We start from the raw sequence: 20921 nt of genomic DNA, 5'->3' as shown, positions 1-20921 counted from the left end.
GTAGGGAGTGCGTGGGCAGGTGCCTGGCTTCTGGTATTTCTCATCGTCTATATTGTGTATTGCTCAACATGAAGATTTTAATCCTTTTTAAAACAATAATTATTCTTTTTAGAAAGTCAGAGTCAGTAAGAGAGGAAAGAAAGAGAGAGAGAGAGAGAGAGAGAGAGAGAGTCTGCCATTTGCTGGTTCACTCCCCAGTTAGCTGCAATGGCCAGCACTAGACTAGGCCAAATCCAGGAGCCAGGAGCTTCATCCAGGTCTTCCATGTGGGTGGCTGGGACTGTCATGAGTGCCTGCTGTCACGCAGTGCGACAGGGCTTAAGGGCGACGTGTCGGAGCACAGCAAAGAAGGAACACATGCACACAGACTGTTTTTCCAATGAAAGGTTTTTTATTGCTCATACATTTTTTTTTTTTTTTTTTGGACAGGCAGAGTGGATAGTGAGAGAGAGAGACAGAGAGAAAGGTCTTCCTTTTTGCCGTTGGTTCACCCTCCAATGGCCACCACGGCCAGTGCGCTGCGGCCGGCGCACCGCGCTGATCCAATGGCAGGAGCCAGGTACTTCTCCTGGTCTCCCATGGGGTGCAGGCCCAAGGACTTGGGCCATCCTCCACTGCACTCCCTGGCCACAGCAGAGAGCTGGCCTGGAAGAGGGGCAACCGGGACAGAATCCGGTGCCCTGACCGGGACTAGAACCCGGTGTGCCAGCGCCGCAAGGCGGAGGATTAGCCTATTGAGCCGTGGCGCTGGCCTATTGCTCATACAATTACACACTAGGACTTTACCACTCTGTATGCCAATCTATATAGTTATGTTCATTACTCCACAGATCATAACGCACATCTAGCATCAAAGCAGTCTCAAAGGCAATCCGACTACAATAATAAAAGCACAGCAAAGCATACAGCATTATTCTTATTCATAGGGTCAAGGCACATTCCTTCATATTACACATGTCTAATATTATTATAAATGCTGTGTTCTCAAGGTTCATATCATGGTATGAAAAGTCAAAGTCCAGATTCCAGAGTGCAATATCTCCTTTACCACTCAGAGAGACGGATCTCAGAACAGTCACTTACAGGCAGGAAGTCGTGGGATGGCTGTCACTCTGGGCAGTAGGCTCGGAGTTTCCAGGTGAAAGGCAAGGTGAAGAGTTGGAGAGGTCCCCTGCTGAGAGGTCTGGTCTGGCTCTGAGGTCGGGTCTGGCAGCAGGCTGATAAGTGGTGCAGGCCAGGTGGCAAGGCAGTGGTTCCACTGGAATTTGGTCCTGTAGTGGCCTTGTGTCACTTAGCAAGGGGGCTAGCGAGCTGGCTCTTCAGCTCCAAGTGGGAGGAGATCCAGAGGTTCACATGCACTGGGCCCTTGATCTGTTGTCACCTTGTGCCATTGTGCTCCAGACGTGTGGAGATCCAGAGGTTCAAATGTACTGGGTCATGATCCCCGAGAGGTTGGAGAGCAGTGTAAAAGGCTTTCCTTTTATCCTTGCCACCCTGAAGGGGGAGTCTCCAGCAGGGGCCCAGGTGTCACCAATCAGTTATGCTCCCTCTTGGAGTTTACCAGGGGCCACCAATCCATTGTTTAGGACAGGGAGTTTCTGGTGTGTTCCTTGGGTGTGACCAATCACCATGTGAGCAGGAAGGTAACTTGAGGTCATCCATAGCACAGACATTATGAGACTGCTCAGGGAAGTCTGTTCAGTCGGATGAAGAGCATCTTTCTGGCAAGCACTGAGCTTGGCATAAGTGATGTCACCAGCTTCTGGCTTAGCATAAGTAACTCCATTTGTATTTTTTATTTTTACTTCCTGTGGGCAGCAGCGAACTATAACTCTTTTTGGGGGCCAACAGAAGATTTCTCCATGGTCCACCTCCTTATTCCTCACAGGGACCCAGAGTCTCAGACCATCTCCCACCAATTTTTCTTGACCCATTAGCAGGGAGTTGGGTCAGAAATGGAGCAACCAGGCAAGAACCAGTGCCCAAATAGGATGTCAGTGTTTCAAGTGGTAGCTTAACTTTGCTGTGCAACAATGCTGTCCCCAACATTCCAATCTTAAGGGCTCATTGTTTCCTCTTGGTTACCTGATAAAATGAAAATTTCCAAAAAAACACTTTAACTAAATTTTTCATTTCACAATTTTTGTCATTCATTCATTTATCCATCCACCCATCCATCCATCCATTTCTATTTGAGAAGTGTTGGTATAGTGGTGAGTGGAGGTAATTGGATTCATGCATCAAGTCTCAGACGAGTCACCTCTGCTCTGATACCTTCAAAAGCCACCACTTTCCATTTCCAAATCTTCTTGAGTAATAACTCTCTTCACTATTCATGAGTTAAATTCATAGTGAAGATGCCCTACCATCCACGTTGTATGAAATCGATTTGGCACTTTGTCCTTCTCCTTCCATGTAATTTTAGCTCTTTAAGAAATGTTAATTGTGTCAATTGGTCCAACTATTGTGGTGGTTGGCATTTAGTATGTGTTGGTAATTACTGATTGCACAAAAAAATCATGAGGAATTAATAAAAGATGAATGTTCAGGCATCTTATTCATTTTTTTAAAGATTTATTTATTTGAAAGGCAGAATTACAGAGAGAGGTAGAGACAGAGAGAGAGAGGTCTTCTATCCTCTGGTTCTCTCTCTAGATGGCCATAATGACCGGAGCTGCACCAATCTGAAGCCGGAGCTTCTTCTGGGTCTCCCACATGGGTGCAGGGGCCCAAGGACTTGAGCTATCTTCTACTGCTTTCCAAGGTCATAGCAGAGAGCTAGATCAGAGGAGGAGCAGCAGGGACAAGAACCTGAGCCGGGTGCTTCAGGCCAGGACTTTAACCTGATGCGCCACAGCACCAACCCCCAGGCATCTTCTTCAAAGACACTTCTTCTCGATACAGAGACAATGGCACAAATATGAATATAGTGGTATGTTTGAGGTCATAGAAGTCATTCTGTACTACATCTGCCACAAGTGCTGGTTCATAGACAATTCTTCCCCAGACTTATAACATTAAAAATTTTATAATTATTCTGATACATGTAGCCCTAAAATGCTAGCCATCGACTATATATATATATATATATATAGTATATATACACATTTTATATATACATATATATGTGTATATATAACTTCTTGAAATTGAGTTTGGTGGCTACTTATTTGAAAAGTTGAATTAAAGCAGAATCAAAAATAGTTAAAATTGCAAATCATTATAAACACTTGTTACCTTCTCAATTAGAATCTTTGGTCAATCAAAGCAAAATCAATGATATTTTCTGAAATGGCAAAGGAATTCACTCTACAAATGGATTTATTATGACCATTCAACCTTTGATATCAATGGAAGTTCTGATTTAAGCAATTTTATAGCACTTACGCTTTTCCAGTTTTGTAAAGAGCAGAAGAGGCTTTAAATTGGATTTTTAAAATGGATTGTGTTATATACTATGGAATTGCTTAATTGTTTTCCATTAGCCTTAAACACTCAAAGGAGCTTGCTGCACAATCCCATTATGTTCTTTTATTTTTCTGTTCAGAAATTTGACAACAATCAATCTGGATGAACCCCAAAGAATTGTGTTTTTCGTTTCAACTCACTATGTGTATTTTTATTATTTTTAACAATGAAAGTTAGTCTTAAGCCTTGTTGATTCTTAAACTTTGATAAGATGTGCTAAAATAATTCTTCTTAGCATTTTCCCATAAGTTCAATGATTCTTAAAGAGCTCTTTTACATTAAAAATACAGAATATTAAATCCAACTTTCCAAATATCACAGTGTTGTAATGAATTGCTCCTTTAGTAATCAAGAGTTTGACACTTATTATTTATGGAGTTATTGACAGCATCACATTAATCAGAATGAAGGCTGATTCGTATGTCCCAGAACTAGTGGTCCTCAATTTTGAAGGACATAAAAACTTCCTATAGAGAATTTTTAGCAGCTATGTGACAGAGAAAAGCACAGCTTTTATATATTTGATTGTTTGTTTTAAATAAAAAAGTGAAAGATATCTATCTAATTTTCAGATTGGCCATTGGCCAGGACAATGTGTTGAGTCTCTGGCTTCTGCTGAAAGAGCATAGTGGCTTTGATGACCATGGGCAAAATTGTATGGTTACTCCCTAGCAAGCCCTTTAAAATCAGTGTAGTATAGAATTAAATGTGGCACAAAACATGTGTCATTGCTCCAGGGCCCGCCTTCTGTTAAAATTAGCTAGTGCCCATGAGTATTCTGAGGGAATATCTAACTACTTTAAAGCTCCAGTTGAAAGAAAGTGGTTGACTTGTCTCTGACTGTATATATTTTTCTTTAATTTTTCTTATCATTTTCCTTTTTGTTTTCTACTTTGAAATATCAACAGACCTATAGACAATATACAGTAGACACAATACAGTGAGACATTCAACCTGAACCTCTAAAAGACTAACATAACTAACAAGCATCAAGATATCATTCAGATGTGGATGGAAATAGTTTCTGTCTCTGAGATTTATAGTTAAACCCCATCATCACAACCATAAGTGCAAAGAAATTTCTTTAAAATTCCATGTTGCGAAATTGTGACCAACAACTGAAGCTATGTAATTTTGGCTGTAATGTTTATTTTCAACAACATAAATATTTAAGAATTAGATATATTGAGATTTTTGTCTAGGATATTATGTCAGATCTGACAAGAGATGAAATAATGAAACAGGCCAATTTAGATTATGCTAATGAAAGACTTGCTTACTGATTAAGGGCAGGCTATAGGTACCCCTACAAATGATGGTGATGTCAGTATTTGAGGCTGTTTGTTACAGGGCACTGTTTCTATCAAGTCATCCAGGGCTGTAATCCAGAGATAATAAGTTGTGGTTACCAGAACCTTGAGTTGCAGAAAACTATGAAGGGAAGGCAACATAAAAGGAACTGTGACCTAGACATCCACCTATATGTTAATGCAATTGATTATGTTGTATTTTATAAATGATTTTTATTTGGGAAAATTCATTACAAGGCATATGGTTAGAAAGTATTTGGGGACAAAGAGGCAAAATAAGACATCAACATCAGGGAAAATAAATCAAAGAAAACTGAACAAAATACAAGCTCTTTTTTAGACTTAGAAAATATTAATACTGAATATTGTATCTTAATGAACAAATTGATGTTAGCCAACCTAACTGTTTTTCCTTCTAAATTTATGTGTATGCTAAGATAGAGGAGAAGGGCTGGCGCCGCAGCTCAATAGACTAATCTTCTGCCTTGTGGCACCGGCACACCGGGTTCTAGTCCCGGTCAGGGCGCCGGATTCTGTCCCGGTTGCCCCTCTTCCAGGCCAGCTCTCTGCTGTGGCCCAGGAGTGCAGTGGAGGATGGCCCAAGTGCTTGGGCCCAGCACCGGCATGGCAGACCAGAAGAAGCACCTGGCTCCTGGTTTCGGATCAGTGTGGTTCGCAGCCACAGTGCGCCGGCCGCAGCAGCCATTGGGGGGTGAACCAATGGCAAAAGGAAGACCTTTCTCTCTGTCTCTCTCACTGTCCACTCTGCCTGTCAAACATAAAAAAAAAAAAGAGAGAGGAGAAGGTAGAAAAATAAGTTATTGTAGACTCAGTCTTGTCACTCAGATTAGCATTTTTCCTTAAAAATCATTAAAGTAAAAAAAAAACTATACCTTTCCCCATAAGTATGCACAATTATGGTGAATAAAATTATTTTAACATTTTAGAAAGATAAGTTTACATTAAAATATTTTCTAAATTAAAAAGGAAAAAAATGAATGTTTATCTAAGTGAATGCTATAATCTTATAATTTGGAATATATTGGGCAATATTCTCTCAGTAGGAGATTTGGCAAGAAATTTGTCAGGGCTTCATTTTTATAAAACTGATGATAAATTATACATTTACAGACACATATATATGTACATACACAAATGTATATGTACTAAATATATAAATTTATAATTTATATTTGTATATATAAATATAAAAATTGCATAGGTATGCATATATGCAGGAGCATTAAAGTTTCTTAGAAAATGAGATTAAAAGGAAATTTTAGAAAAGATATTTAGCCTGGTGGTGTTGTGGTTCAGTAGGTTAAGATGCTGCTTTTAATGCTGACGTCCCATATCGGCACACGCCCAGGGCATTCCATTTTAGGATCAGCACCCTGGGCAGTGTGTGGTATAGCAGGATAAGCTGCTGCCTGTGATGCTGGCATCCTATATAGGTGCTGGTTCGAGAACCAGCTGCTCCACTGCAATCCAGCTCCCTGATAATGGACCTGGGAAAGTAGCAGATGATGTCCCAAGTACTTGGGCCCCTGCCACACATGTGGGAGACCAGGATAGAGTTCCTTGCTCCTGGCTTTGGCCTGGCCCAAACTTGACTACAGCAGTCAAGAGTGAACCACAAATGGAAGATCTCTATCTGTTTATCATGGGTGTACGTCTATCCCCCTCTGTGTTGCTCAACCTTTTGAATAAATAAGTAAAGAACAGAAGCCCACATCCACATTCACATCCACATCAGATTACCTAGCTTCAATTCCCAGCTCTTGCTCCTGACTCCAGCTTTCTGCCAATGCAGACCCAATGGTGTCTCAAATAACTGGACTCCTGCCATCCTTGTGGGAGACAGGGATTCCATGCTTGGCTCCTGGTTTTAGCCCCAGCCAGACTCAGACAACCCGGGCATTTGGGGAATGAGCCTGTGGATGGGAGCTGTCTGTCTAAATTCTCTCTCTTTCTGTCTCTCAAAGAAATAAATAATAGCTATAAAATATGTTTATTTGGTGTATATTGTTCCAAAATTCATGAATAGTATTTTCAGAGTTATCATTTTCAATGTAGCTTTCAAATTTCCTGTGTGTGTGTGTGGAGGGGTGTGTGTGAGATTCAAGGAAGAGCAAAGCAGGATATAATAGAACAAAAATAAATATTCACATTCAGATGCATTAAACTAGAATGTGAGGTCATAATATAATCTTTGATTTGTGAACAAAGAAGTAAAATTTTAAAAGTTATCTGATTTCATTAGGGATATAAAATTTGCACCAGAATTGAGGGGGTTTTGTTTGTTTGTTTTGTTTTGTTTTCTGTTTTGCCTTTTTAAATTTTGTCTGGTCTAATCCTACATATAGGAAACACAGAATTACAATAGAAATGAGGATATTTATTTTTCTCTTTTCCTTCTCTGGTTGTTGAAAATTATCTTCCTTCACTGTGAATTTTTAAAATGTTTCCTACTGGCTAGAGAATAAACCTTAATTCATTAAATGGTAAAAGAACTAGAAAATATTTGAATTTATAGTATAATAGATTCCATTTGGCAGTTCGTACTATGATTACTGTCATTATTATTATGAAATGTTTAGTAAGTTTCCATAGACAAAGTACTTGATCTCTAGGACTCTGGAATCACTCAGATTTAAAGAAAACTGGACAAGATTGCTTTCCCCATGGTTTCAAAAAATGAACTGTGAGTTAGAGACAGCTGTGTAGTTTCTCCTAATCTTTGATATTATTAGTACTACTAATTATAGCTAACACCTGCTAGTGTGTAAGAGCCAATACAGAAGAAATGTTTTGATCTGGTTTTTGGACTGCTTTATCCAAACACATAGCAAATACTTAAATAATTGTCAATAAATGAATAAATTTGTTACACTTTCTTAAATGACACACACAGCATTTTGTCATTTACTTCTCATATTAAACATAAGTGACATTACTATACCTGCTTATTGGTGAACAATCAGAGATTTCAGGTGTGGAAGTAACTGAACAAATCCCCAGAATAATGTTTCAGGAATTGTTAGAGACCAGATATTTCTTATTCCAAAACTTGTCCTTAAAACTGCAATTCATGACCCTATTTTACCATTCAGAGAAGTCCTCCCATCATCCATTCTGGAAATTTCCAGGACTTTTGATTCTTAAAGTTGGTACATGTACCTAGAACTTAAGAAGTTCTATCTGAACTTACACAGGAGTTTCTTTGAGGCTAGATCAATAACATGTGGGGGGAAAAGGCAGAGTGTGTATTTTGTAAAACCGTACATTTTCATTTGGCACCAAGTCTACCCCCATCTCTTTGCATCTGGCCATTCATGAATCCTATTTTATTTCTCAACCTCTGGATTTTTCTGAACCTCCGCTATTTCCCATTTCAGTATTTTAGGCTCAATTTAGCTTATTAAACCACACTGATGAGTTAAGTGAGTCCTAATGGGTGAGTGTGCTGCCTTTTCCAGGTGTAATAATTGCATTTTAATGATGGTGCTATAAAGGTAATATATTAATCCTTGGCAATACCTTTAATGATTCACCAGACACTGAAATATTTAACAGAAAACATTGTATTTCAATCAGCTTTCCCTCTCCCCAAAACTGTGTCTATACAACTGTTTTAATTTGTGGTAATTCTGTCATATTTCTAAAAGGGGGAACTCATATGTTACTCTTCTACTTACTAGAATCTTTACTCTTTTGAGTCCCATGTCCCTCTACACTTTGTTGTGGATTTCACCTACTAAATTTCAAGTAGTTCTTCCTCATTCAACATTCTGTCTCTTCGTGTCAACTGTATGTTCTCCCATAATCCTTGTGCCTTTATGCCTACATGGATAATTTGTTGAAGGCATTACACTCTTAGTATCTTGATCTCATTACTTATGGTTTTTGTCCTGTTTTGTAAACCCACAGTCCAAGGGCAAATCTTAGAAATCATCATCAAAACTGGAATTAGAGGGTTGCCAGGGAAGCATTTGAGTGCAAAATTGAAAAGTGGCCAATAAAACTCAATAATCAATGAAAGTTATATTTCAATGCAATATTTAAATATAAAAATCAAAGTGATGCGAAAATTTTTAAATTGATATTTCTTCTTCTTCCTTTTCAAAGATTTATTCATTTATTTGAAAGTCAGAGTTACAGAGACAGAGGGAGACATATATCTTCAGTCTGTTGTTTGACTCTCCAGAAGGCTGTAACAGCCATGGCTAGGTAAGTCAGGAGCCTGGAACTCAATCTGAGTCTCCCACATGAGTGGAAGGGCTCAAACACTTGGGTCATCTACCTGTTCTGTTTCTAAGGCCATTAGCTGCAATACGGATCAGAAGTGGAACAGCTGAGATTCAAACCAATGTCCATATAGAATGCCAATGTTGCAGGCGACAGCCTTTACCCACCATGCCACAACGCCAGTTCCTATTTATTATTTTTTGAGATAACATTTTTAATTCACATTATAGTCAAAGGCTTAATAGTTACACTAAAAAAAGAGTTCAATAATTAACCATAATGAAAATCTGAAGTTAAAACAGGACCAGTAAATTAATGTTATGTAAGGTTAAATGTTATTTAAGGTCTTGGTCAAGGGAAATTGTTGAAGCATGGGAATTCTGTCATCTGACAAGAAGTTAAGAAAAAGCATAGACTTCTTTTTAAGATTTATTTATTTATTTGAAAATCAGAGTTACACAGAGAGAAGCAGAGGCAGAGACAGAGGTCTTGCAGCCACTGGTTCACTCCCCAGTTGGCCACAATAACCATAGCTGTGCCTATCTGAAGCCAGGAGCCAAAAGCTGCCTCTGAGACTTCCCACGTGTGTGCAGGGCCCAAGGACTTGGGCCATCTTCCACTGCCTTCCCAGGCCACAGCAGAGACCTGGATCAGAAGCAGAGCAGCTGGGACTCAAACCCGTACCCATATGGGAAGCCAGCACTGCAGGTGGCACCTTTATTCACTACGCCACAGTGCTGGCTCTGATATATATTATTTTAAGAAGGTAAAGGTGAGACCTGAGAGAATGAGTAGTGGGTTACTGGAGACAGAGTGACAATGTGGGTGTATTAGAGAAAGTTATACATGAGTGGGAACAGGAATGGAGTACCAAAGCCTTGCAAGAATCTGAAGCCATAATGTTGCAGGTAGAGGGATATCCAAAGGCTATCCAGAATGGGAAACGAGTATTATGTGTAACTTACAGATAAACAGCTAGACTCAAGTGATGACAGAAAAAAAGGAGCTAAGTTTTAAAAAATGTAATACAACACCATATGAACCAAAGTGTACAAAATTAGCTAACTTCTTATAAAATATAATTTAGCTTCCTAAGTGGGTATTTCTTATGGTGCATTTTTGAGATCAGATGAGTGTGTGTAACATGCATAACTTTTCCAACACAAAATCACTCAAAGTTTCAGCAGGTACTAGAAGCTATAAAAGACAAAGACTCGACTTTCTATTGAAGGAAACAGCACAGCAGGAATGCCTTCCACAATCTAACTCTAGAACTTCTTCACCTTTTCCTGGTAGCCTCTTAACGTATTAGTAAAATTATTTGGATGTTTTGACCCTTTTTGATGTCCTTATTAGCTGCCTCTAGAAATATATTTATAAACCAAGTATGCAAATCATTTTAGGGTAATTAGAAAAGGTAGTAAAACATGGTTTCAACATTTTAATGCATGTTTATGGAGCATAGAGTCCCTGAATTTGTAAAGAGAATATAGTACTTCACCTATAAATTAGAGGTTTATTAAACTTAAGTTTATGCTGCTTCATAGTAGGAATTTTTTAGCCTTGCCATTTGAAAAGAAAAAAAATTGATGTGACACAATAAAAATATGACCAAAGGTTTAAATACATTGATGGAAAATGGGAAATATGATTTAATATTTAAGTATTCTTTTTATTAAAAACAATTATGCAGGGGAAAACCTAGATGGCCTTGAATATCGTGAAGATTCTTTGTATTATAACACCAGAGACATGACCCATGAAGGAAATCACTCGTAAGCTGGATTTCATTAAAATTAAAACCTTCTGTTCTGTTAAAGACTGCCAAGAGTGTGAGAAGACAAACCACTGACTGGGAGAAAAATCTTTGAAAAAGATATAGTTATTAAAGGACTCACATCCAAAATAAAGAACTTTTAAAACTCAGCAATAAGAAAACAAGCAACACAAACTGGAAAATACCAAAAATCTCTGTAAATATCTTACTAAAGGAAATATATAGTTAACAAGTAAGCATATAAAAAGATGTCCCTCATTATATGTCATCCGGAAATATAAAGTTAAAAAAAAGAAATATTGGCCGGCGCCGTGGCTCAATAGGCTAATCCTCCACCTTGCGGCGCCGGCACACCGGGTTCTAGTCCCAGTCGGGGTGCCGGATTCTGTCCCGGTTGCCCCTCTTCCAGGCCAGCTCTCTGCTACGGCCAGGGAGTGCAGTGGAGGATGGCCCAGGTGCTTGGGCCCTGCACCCCATGGGAGACCAGGAAAAGCACCTGGATCCTGGCTCCTGCCATCGGATCAGCGCGGTGTGCCGGCTGCAGCGGCGGCCATTGGAGGGTGAACCAACGGCAAAAAGGAAGACCTTTTTCTCTGTCTCTCTCTCTCACTGTCCACTCTGCCTGTCAAAAGTAAAAAAAAAAAAAAAAGAAATATTTGTATGCACGTATTATAATGTCAACCAAAATCCAGAAGAGTGGTAACATTAAAGGCTGGTAAGGATATAGAATAGAAATTCTTATTCATTGTTGGTGGTGATGCAAAATGGCATAGGTACTTTGAAAGACAGCAGTATATTACAAAGTGAAATATTCTTACCATGCAATCCAGTAGTCATGTTCCTTGGTATTTACCTGAAGAATATGAAAATTATATCCATGCAAGATCTATATGTGGATTTATAATGTGCATTGCCGGACGCTCACCAGCGAGAGTCCAGCGTAGTAAAGACACGATCGCTGCTTACTCGGTTCTCATGGAACTTTATTCATCCATATGCAAGGCGAAAGAAAAGAAGCCAAGCCCTCTCTCTGTACCATACTATCCCCATTATATACCCAAGGTTCCCCTAGCAGGACGCTCCCAGCCAATGGCAAGTCTGTTCACATGCAGTCCATGCAGGCACAGTCCAATCAAGTTGAAGGGCACATAGTGCCTCAGGTCGAAAGTTCATCTTGCTCCATCAGGGTTGTTTGTGTGTCTTCAGGACATCCTGTGGTTAGCACTTCCTTGACTTGTTTTGCTCAGCAGCCAGCACTTCCTTAACTTGTTTTGCACAAGTTGTTACAACAGGCCATGCAAACAGCAAAGTGAGGAAGTTCCCACAGGTGGCCAGCCTGCGGTTCCCCACAGTGCATTAAATTTATAATTGCTAAAGATTGAAAGAACTCAAGATATCATTTAGTAGATGAATGGATAAATCAACTGTGATACATCCAGATAATGGAACAGCATTCAGTGTTAAAAAGAAATGAGTTATCAAGCCATGGAAAGACATGAAGAACACGGAAATGCATGCTATGAGGTTCTAAAGATCAAACATTCTGGAAAAGGCAAAACTATGGAAACTGTGAAAAGATCAGTGGTGCCTAAGGGTTTTAAGGAAAAGGGGATGGATTGCCAGAGTATGGAAGATTTTCAGGGGAATGCAAAAGCTCTGTATGATACTCCAATGATGGATACATACCATTATAGACTTATTCAAAGCTGTAGAGTCTATGGTGCTGAAAGTAAACTTAACAATTCTAGTCTTTGAATGCTAATGTTGTGCCATTGTAGGTTCATCAGTTGAAATAAATGTACAACTCTGGTGGGGGATGTTGAAAATTGGAAAAATACAGACACAGGAAAGCAGGAGATGCATTAGAAATCTCTATACTTCTCAATTTTGTGTGACTCTAAAACTAGTCTGAAAACTAAACCTTTTAAAAATTTATTTTAAACATAAAATGAACTATTAAGCCACAAATTGCATAGTTCATATTCAAATCTTCACAATTTATTTATGCACAGGAACTTTTGTATATTTTTCTGTGGAATAAGTATGCTGAGGTACAATTTGCATAGAATAAAATGCTTTCCATGCTGCAGAAAGCAATATTATGCCTCTTTCTAGCCAATTTTCTCTCCATTAACTTCACTGTAATCATCATCAACATTACCATCATCTTAGAAATACTTTTGCAACTTTGTTGATATCCAATTTTTATTTTAACATTTTCTCAACCTATAGATACAAAACTCTAACTAGAAAGGAAATGTTTGATGGCTGCTCTCTAGAGAAGCTAGCTAACTGTTCAGGTCAGGCCTCAATGGGCAGAAGCAGCTCTGGGGAAATTAAGGACCTAGGGCTGGTCCATAGAACTAGAGCACAAGTTTTGGCTGTATACTTATATGTGATTGGACTCAGGAGAAGGAATCACAATAGCAAATTCATGCAAGACAACTATGTGAGAAAATGCAAGTCTATTGCTTAAACATGCAGAAAAACTGACAAAGGGACTAATGTGTTTGAGTCTACCAGGTAACATGCTTACTCCCTGTAGGAATGTAGAAAGGGGAAGCCTATTTAAATTTAAAAGCATCAATTATGAACAGTAAGTGAAATGGGTGTATTGCTGATGATTGTGAAGGCTCACCAATTTTTCTAGCTTGATGCACCCACTCGTAGTATAGTAAAACAGGATCTAATTTGTCATACATATTAGCCAAAGGGTATTGAAAATTAGTTTTACCAGGCCACGAGTTTGACAGAATTGCAACCTCTATCTTTGGGTTATAACCAACTTACTCGGACATTTAGCAAAAGATTGTTGCTGTTTAGTATTTAAAATGTGCTTATCATTTGTACCAATTGACTTTTCCTGAAATCATGCAATATTGAGTTGTATCTTAAATCTATTCCCATGCCAGAATCTTATCAATACATAAGAAATTTAGAAAGGTTAGGTGGCAAAATACCCAGCACAATATTTGTATATTTTTAGTGTCATACAGAATTAAAATCCCAGGAACTATGAACACTCTAGACCTTATGTGGTTTATTCCTTCAGTCATTTCAAACATTGAAACTAGGGACTATATTGTTATTTGCCTGCTCACTTTATGTTTACATCTCCCACATTCATACCAGTATACATCAGGTTTGCTTAACCATTGATTTTTTTTTTTACCAAGTCTTATGATTATTTAATGTTTCTATAAATCTTTTGCTGTTAATATAAAACCTCCATTTTGAAAAATTTACATTGTACAGAACACATGTCTTTAATGTCTACAGACAAAAAAAGCCTTACAGTTAATTTAACATTTGCACTCTGAGGTGCAGCTTAACAGGGAGGGCCTGAGAAAAGAATGGGAGGGGGCTATTAAATATTTTTAGTAAAATGTTGCCTTTGTCTTGTGCATAACATGTAGAATATGCTCTTTAATTTAGTAAATATTTTTAAGAGGTAGAGATGCTTTGTTATTGTAGCTTAAAATTCTTAATCATAAAATTTCTGAAATTCTTGTAATTTTTTCCATACTTATCAAAAGTTGTTTACCAACTTATTTTTGTTTGAAGTGTGATTTTTTTCCTTCCCAACCTCTTGCAAAAAAAAGTGGGTTTCTGCTAATGAATTGAGCAGACATCTAATATTTTATATGCCTTTTGAGCTGTGTAACTTAATATTTGAATACTTGATAATTTGTTTTATTATGTAATTGATAAAATGGTGATGTGTATTAATGTTAGTTCAACCATATATTTATACTGTCTGGGAATGTGTGGTTATAGTTCTGTGGGAGAATAATTTGTCAGCGTTCACCAGCTTGTAAAAACTTAGTGCAAGAGCTTAAACATCTAAATAAATAATGAAATGCATTTATCATCAAAAAAATAAAAAAAAAATAAAAATCTAAAGTTTTCTGTTCAGATTGTCCTATTGCAGTGCTGAAGAGAAAATGACAGCCTTTCTCTCAAATGTCCGTAGTATTTTCCGCCAATATGGTACCATTTTTATTAATATGGGTTGGGTATCTGTAGTCCAAAAGTCTGAAGTATTAAATTCTCCCAATCAAAAAAGGTTTGAACACTTATATGTTGCTACAAATGGAAATTTTGTACCCAACTTTGCAGTCAGAATGCTGGTGTACTAAAAAATACTGTGTAGAATACATTCAGGATATGTATTTAAAGCGTATATTCCAGAATCAGAAAACATCTTAAGTCTGAAACCATTCTAGTCCCAAGCATTTCAGATAAGGAATATTCAATCTGTGCATAATAGCTACATGATTAAAAATACAGCATATGGTAATAAGTGATGCTGTAATATAGAAATAAACAACAATTTGTAGAGTGGTCTTTTTTTGGTACTTGATTCTTTGCTAAGAATTTCTCAGGCATTTTTTTTCATTTAATCTTCATGACAACTCAAACAGATAGAATTATATTCCCATTTTATTGATAAAGTAGCTAAGATAATATTTGTCAGTCTTGCCTTAGGTTATGTGGAATATTCATTTTTCTAGGTTATGATGACATCTGGCTATCTCACACACACATGCATACAGATAGATATTCTACCTGTAATTGATTCTCTAATTCACACTGTGAGTCACATCCTTAATATGCTACTGGGTAAATGCCAGTGGCAAATTGGATAGTAGCTTTTTCCGAAATTAATTATTGTAATATAAGGTTTGTTGTCATTTTACTCTTAACACATTATCACCTTATTTGAAACAGCTTCTATCTGTTACAGTTAAGACAAACCTGGAAATAACATTTTAAAAAGTCTTCTGTTATTTTACCATGACACAGTGAAATATAATTCTGTTACTTTTAAAGATTTTACAAATTGTATGCTAAATCACATTTAGCCAAATTTTTGAATTCTTACTGTGAAGTGATAAAAATTCTTCTTTTGCCAAAAATTAGATACCCTCATTTTTTCATATCTAAATATGTAGCTTTCTTGAGTTTCTTGTTAGGAGTCTTTTTTGTATAATCATCTGAGTTAAACCCACTGAGTAAGCTCTAAGATTTTGGAGTTAATATTGGTGGATTTAATAACATGGAAAAAATAAGGAATTGGTAAAAACTGCAGTTACTTAGTGTTTTACCATGGGTAACTGAGCATTCATCAGTAATTCAGAATTACCATCACTCATCCTCTCTACCGTTTTCTGTTTGTATTCTTAACAAGGAGCCCAGTAGTCTCTCAGGGTGTTTTTCATTTGTTTCAGTTTGCATTTTATTTATTTATTTGTTTATTTTGGGTGAAGTAACTAGGAAGTTATCTATGTTCCTTCAACAATGAACAGAGAACAAGACCTGTTATTTCACTTCTTAGGGTGATGGTTGTGTTTTTTGAAGTATTTTGCTAGTAGGACTGTGTTACTTCTATAATTAAAACAGTCCATGCAACCAGACCTAGAGATGGGTCCTGTAGCTGCCACTTTCTCAGACCTCAAACTGGACCTCAGTTTGCCAGATTTTTTTTTTTTTTACTGCTGTGTAGAATCCCATGGTGTACATATCCCATAATTTCATTATCTAATCTTCAACTGACAGGCATCTAATTTGATTGTGTATCTTAGCTATTGCAAATTCATCTGTAATAATTATGGGGATACAGATAACTCTTTCATATGCTGATTTCATTTCCTTTGGGCAGATTCCTTGGAGTGGGATGGCTGGGTCGTATGGTAGGTCTATATTCAGGTTTCTGAGGTATCTCCATGCTGTCTTCCATAGTGGCTGTACAAGTTTACATTCCTACCAACAGTGGATTAGGGTACATTTCCCTCCACATCCTCACCAGCATTTGTTCTTGTTGATTTCACAATGGGAGCCATTCTAATTGGGGTGAGGTGAAACCTCATTGTGGTTTTGATTTGCATTTCCATGATGGCTAGTAATCAGAACATTTTTTCATATGTATAATTTTGCATTTGGTTAACATTTTTTTCTAGCTCCTTGAGATGCACTGATAGCTCATTTATTTTGTGGCTTTCCAGTTTCTTGATGTAAACACCAGTGTTAAGAAGCATCGCTTTTGCTCTCTTTCCTAAGTTTTGATATGTTGTATTGTCATCTTCATTCATTTCCAGAAATTTTTGATTTCACTTTTGGTTTCTTCTATGACCGACTGTTTATTCAGTAGCATGTAGTTCAGTCTCCATGTGTTTGCATATGTTCTAGAGATTCTTGAGTTGTTGATTTCCAGCTTCATTTCACTGTGGTTAGAGAAGATGCATAGTATGATTTTGATATTTTTTTGAATTTGCTGTGGCTGTCTTTATGGCATAGCATGTGGTCTATTCTAGAGAAAGTTCCATGAACTGGTGAGAAAAATGTGTATTGTGCAACTGTAGAATGAATAGTTCTGTGGATATCTATTAGGTCCACTTGGTCTGTAGTGTCGATTAATTCTTTTGTTTCCTTGCTGATTGTCTGTCTGGTTCATCAGTCCATTGCTGAAAGTGTGGTATTGAAGTCCCCCATTACTATTTTATTTGAGTTTATGTCTCCCTTTACGTCCATTAACATCTATTTTAAGTCAGGTACCCTGAAATTAGGTGCATATACATTTATAATAGTTACATATTCATGTTGAATTGATCCCTTAATCATTACATAGTGCCCTTCTTTTTCTCTTTGAACAGTTTCTGTGTTAAAGTCTATTTTGTCTGTTATTAGGATGGCTACACCAGCTCTTTTTTAGTTTCTGTTGGCATGGTGTATCTTTTCCCATCTTCTCACTATCATCTGCATGCATATTTGTTGGTGAGATGTGTTTCCTGTCGGCAGCAAATAAATGGGTTTTGTTTTGTAATTCATTCAGCCAGTTTGTGTCTTTTAACTGGAGCATTGAGGCTATTTACATTCAAGGTGACTATTGATAAGTAATGACTTTGCCCTGCCATTTTTCCAAAAATATTCCTTTTTTTTAATTTTGAATTTCCTTTGAACTTTTACTTGGAGATTTTTTTCCTTTACCTTCATTCATAGTGATGACCATGTTTCTGTGTTTTTGTGTACAGCACATCCTTAAGCATCTTTTGTAGGGCTGGATGGCTGGTGAAAAATTCTTTCAATTCTCTTTCTTATGGAAAGTCTTTATTTCAAATTCATTCATAAATGGAGAGCTTTGCAGGGTATAGTATTCTGGGTTGACAGTTTTTTTCTTCTAAGATTTGAGATATATCTCACCATTCTCGCCTAGCCTGTATGGTATCTGATTAGAATTCAGCTGTGAGTCTAATTGGAGATCCTCTGAAAGTAAACTGGCATATCTCTTGTGCACATTTTAGAATATTTTCTTTATGTTTTACTTTGGAGAGTTTGACTACAATGTTTCATGGTGAAAATCTTTTCTGGTCATGTCTATTAGAAGTTCTGTGTGCTTCCTGTACTTGGACATCCCTTTCTCCAAACTGGGGAAGTTTTCTATAATTATTTCACTAAAAAAGGCCTTCTACTACATTCTCCTTTTCCATACCTTCAGAAACTCCTAAGACTCATATTTTGAGTTGTTTGATAGTATCCCATAAATCCAACACTGTTTTTAAGTTTTCTAATTTTTTTTTGGTCTGTTGCAAAATTTTCATAGATTTGTCTACTAACTCAGGTATTGTTTCCTCTAACTCACCACACCTGGTGTGAAGGCTTCTACTTCAGTTTTTATTTGATCTATTGAATTCTTCATTTCTAATAGTTCATTTTTATTTCTATTTAAAATCTCAATCATGGGAAAAATTTTCATTCATTTGATATATGGATTACTTTAATTCATGGATTTGTTTCTGATTACTTCTGAGTAATCCTATAATCAATTTTTTAAATTCTTTTTCCAGCATTTCTTCAATTTATTCATCTTCACAGTCTAGTATTGAAATATTGTGTTCCTTTATGGGCATCATTTTGTCTTCCTTAGTCTCGTTTTTTGAATTTCTATGTTCATTTTTAAGCATTTGTGGAGATACTCCTGGGTTATGTAATTTCTTTCCTGTGATGCCTTTTATCTTTGAAGTATGCCTCTGTTGCTTAGTGGAGTGTCTGCTCTTTCAGTGAATACTGAGACCTGTGCTCAGAGTGATCAGGGAGCTCTGTTCAGTGTTCCAGAGTGAGGGGGTGTCTACAGTGACACCAAAATTGGGCATAGTAAAACTCTTCTTTTATCAGAGGGAAGAGTTTGATCAACCCTGTTGGCATAGTCTCAGGCTCACCTCCTCTCCTCCAAGGTGACAAATTCCTGGGCGCTCTCCCTGGTAAGTGCAATATTCATCCAGAACCACACATAGGATCTGTGTAAGTCCTCAGTGTGAGCCTGGATCCTTCAGCAATGACCCTCCCCACACAGTCAGTGAGCCCTGAGCGTGTGGAGTCACCTACAGCAAATGCCCAGAAACCCAGCCACAGTGTTTTTGAAGTCCCAGCACACAAGACTTCAACAGTCATGGGCACCCAGCCCCCTATCAATTCTCCCAATCAGACTCGGCTGTCTTCTCTTGGCTGGTTGCTGGGTGCATGGGAACAGCTGGTGCAGCTGTTACATATGTCCCAAAAGGTGCCTTACCTCTCAGCTAGTTACAGGACTCCATCGTCACATGCTCGGAGGGAGAGAGAAGCGTGCCCCTTAGGTTGGCAGGTACACTGTCCTCCACAGGGCTCCCAGCCAGACTCATGCCCAGGTTTCTCCGCAGCTTTATTGATAGTGGCTTGGGCTGCTGCAGGGTGGTCTCACCTCTCTCTCCATAGCTGGTGCTGAGGCTCTAGCTGCTGGGGTCCTGTGTGGTATTCATGTTTGTTTGTTTGTTTGTTTGTTTTTGACAGGCAGAGTGGACAGTGAGAGAGAGACAGAGAGAAAGGTCTTCCTTTGCTGTTGGTTCACCCTCCAATGGCCGCCACGGCTGGCGTGCTGCGGCCGGCACACCGCACTGATCCGAAGCCAGGAGCCAGGTGCTTCTCCTGGTCTCCCATGGGGTGCAGGGCCCAAGTACTTGGGCCATCCTCCACTGCACTCCCTGGCCACAGCAGAGAGCTGGCCTGGAAGAGGGGCAACCGGGACAGAATCCGGCACCCCAACCGAGACTAGAACCAGGTGTGCCGGTGCCTCAAGGTGGAGGATTAGCCTAGTGAACCATGGCGCCAGCGGTATTCATGTTTGTACTGCACATCCACACCCTCCACATACACCCAAAGCATCCTTATAACTTGTTTCGAGTTTCCACTGCTGTTTTCAACCTAACACTTCCTTGAGATTGCATTCTCTCCTTTTTTTTAAATTGTTTTTAAACTATCTTCCTCCAGACTACAGCAGTAAGCACCCTCTTTATTCTGCCATCTTAATCCAAATCCTTACTTTTCTTAAAGGACTCATTGCAATCATAAAATCCTACCATGATACAATAAGATACAATAAGAAATTATCATCAGTTGGAATTTTTTAAGTCAGAAATGTTTTATCACTGGGAAAATGAGTCACTGACCAAAAACTGACAACTCCAGAACAATTTAATTATACACTTTTTTATTATATTTATTACAGAAAAATCAATTAACACTGACCTTTTCTAATTTAAATTAGTAACACTTTTACAGATATTATGAATTCTATGCAGTGAAATAGTATCAGTTTTGAAGAGATCTTTATCTTTCAAGTTTATCTTTCAGTTTTACCAAAGTTATCAGCATAGCTGATTATTACACACATCTTAAAAAACAAAACAGGCCGGCGCCATGGCTCACTTAGCTAATCCTCCGCCTGCGGTGCTGGCACCCCAGGTTCTAGTCCCGGTTTGGGGCGCCGGGCACTAGTCCCGGTTGCTCCTCTTCCAGTCCAGCTCTCTGCTGTGGCCTGGGAAGGCAGTGGAGGATGGCCGAAGTGCTTGGGCCCTGCACCCGCATGGGAGACCAGGAGGAAGCACCTGGCTCGTGGCTTCGGATCGGTGCAGCGCCAGCAGTGGCGACCATTTGGGGAGTGAAGCAACAGAAGGAAGACCTTTCTCTTTGTCTCTGTAACTCTCTCTCTGTCTCTCTCTCTCACTGTCTAACTCTGCATATCAAATAAATAAATAATAAATAAATAAAAATCAACAAAACAAAACAATACAGCTAAAATAAGTAAA

General features: G+C 38.3%; 1 protein-coding gene and 1 long non-coding RNA gene across 2 annotated transcripts in view; one reads left to right on the top strand and one right to left on the bottom strand.

Annotated features, from left to right (window-relative positions):
• LOC100356485 (protocadherin-15) overlaps positions 1 to 20921 on the top strand; it is a 1660811-nt gene that overhangs the window by 961705 nt on the left and 678185 nt on the right.
• Positions 372 to 11830, bottom strand: LOC138845359 (uncharacterized). The gene is made up of 2 exons (XR_011382390.1): positions 11622 to 11830; positions 372 to 2085 (listed from the first exon to the last, which is right to left on the bottom strand). It is a non-coding gene; the product is annotated as an uncharacterized lncRNA (long non-coding RNA).

The sequence above is a fragment of the Oryctolagus cuniculus genome, chromosome 15 (genome assembly GCF_964237555.1).
Source record: "Oryctolagus cuniculus chromosome 15, mOryCun1.1, whole genome shotgun sequence".
In the NCBI taxonomy this organism is placed as follows: Eukaryota; Metazoa; Chordata; class Mammalia; order Lagomorpha; family Leporidae; genus Oryctolagus; species Oryctolagus cuniculus.
This window is presented reverse-complemented; position numbering and strand designations above follow the sequence as displayed.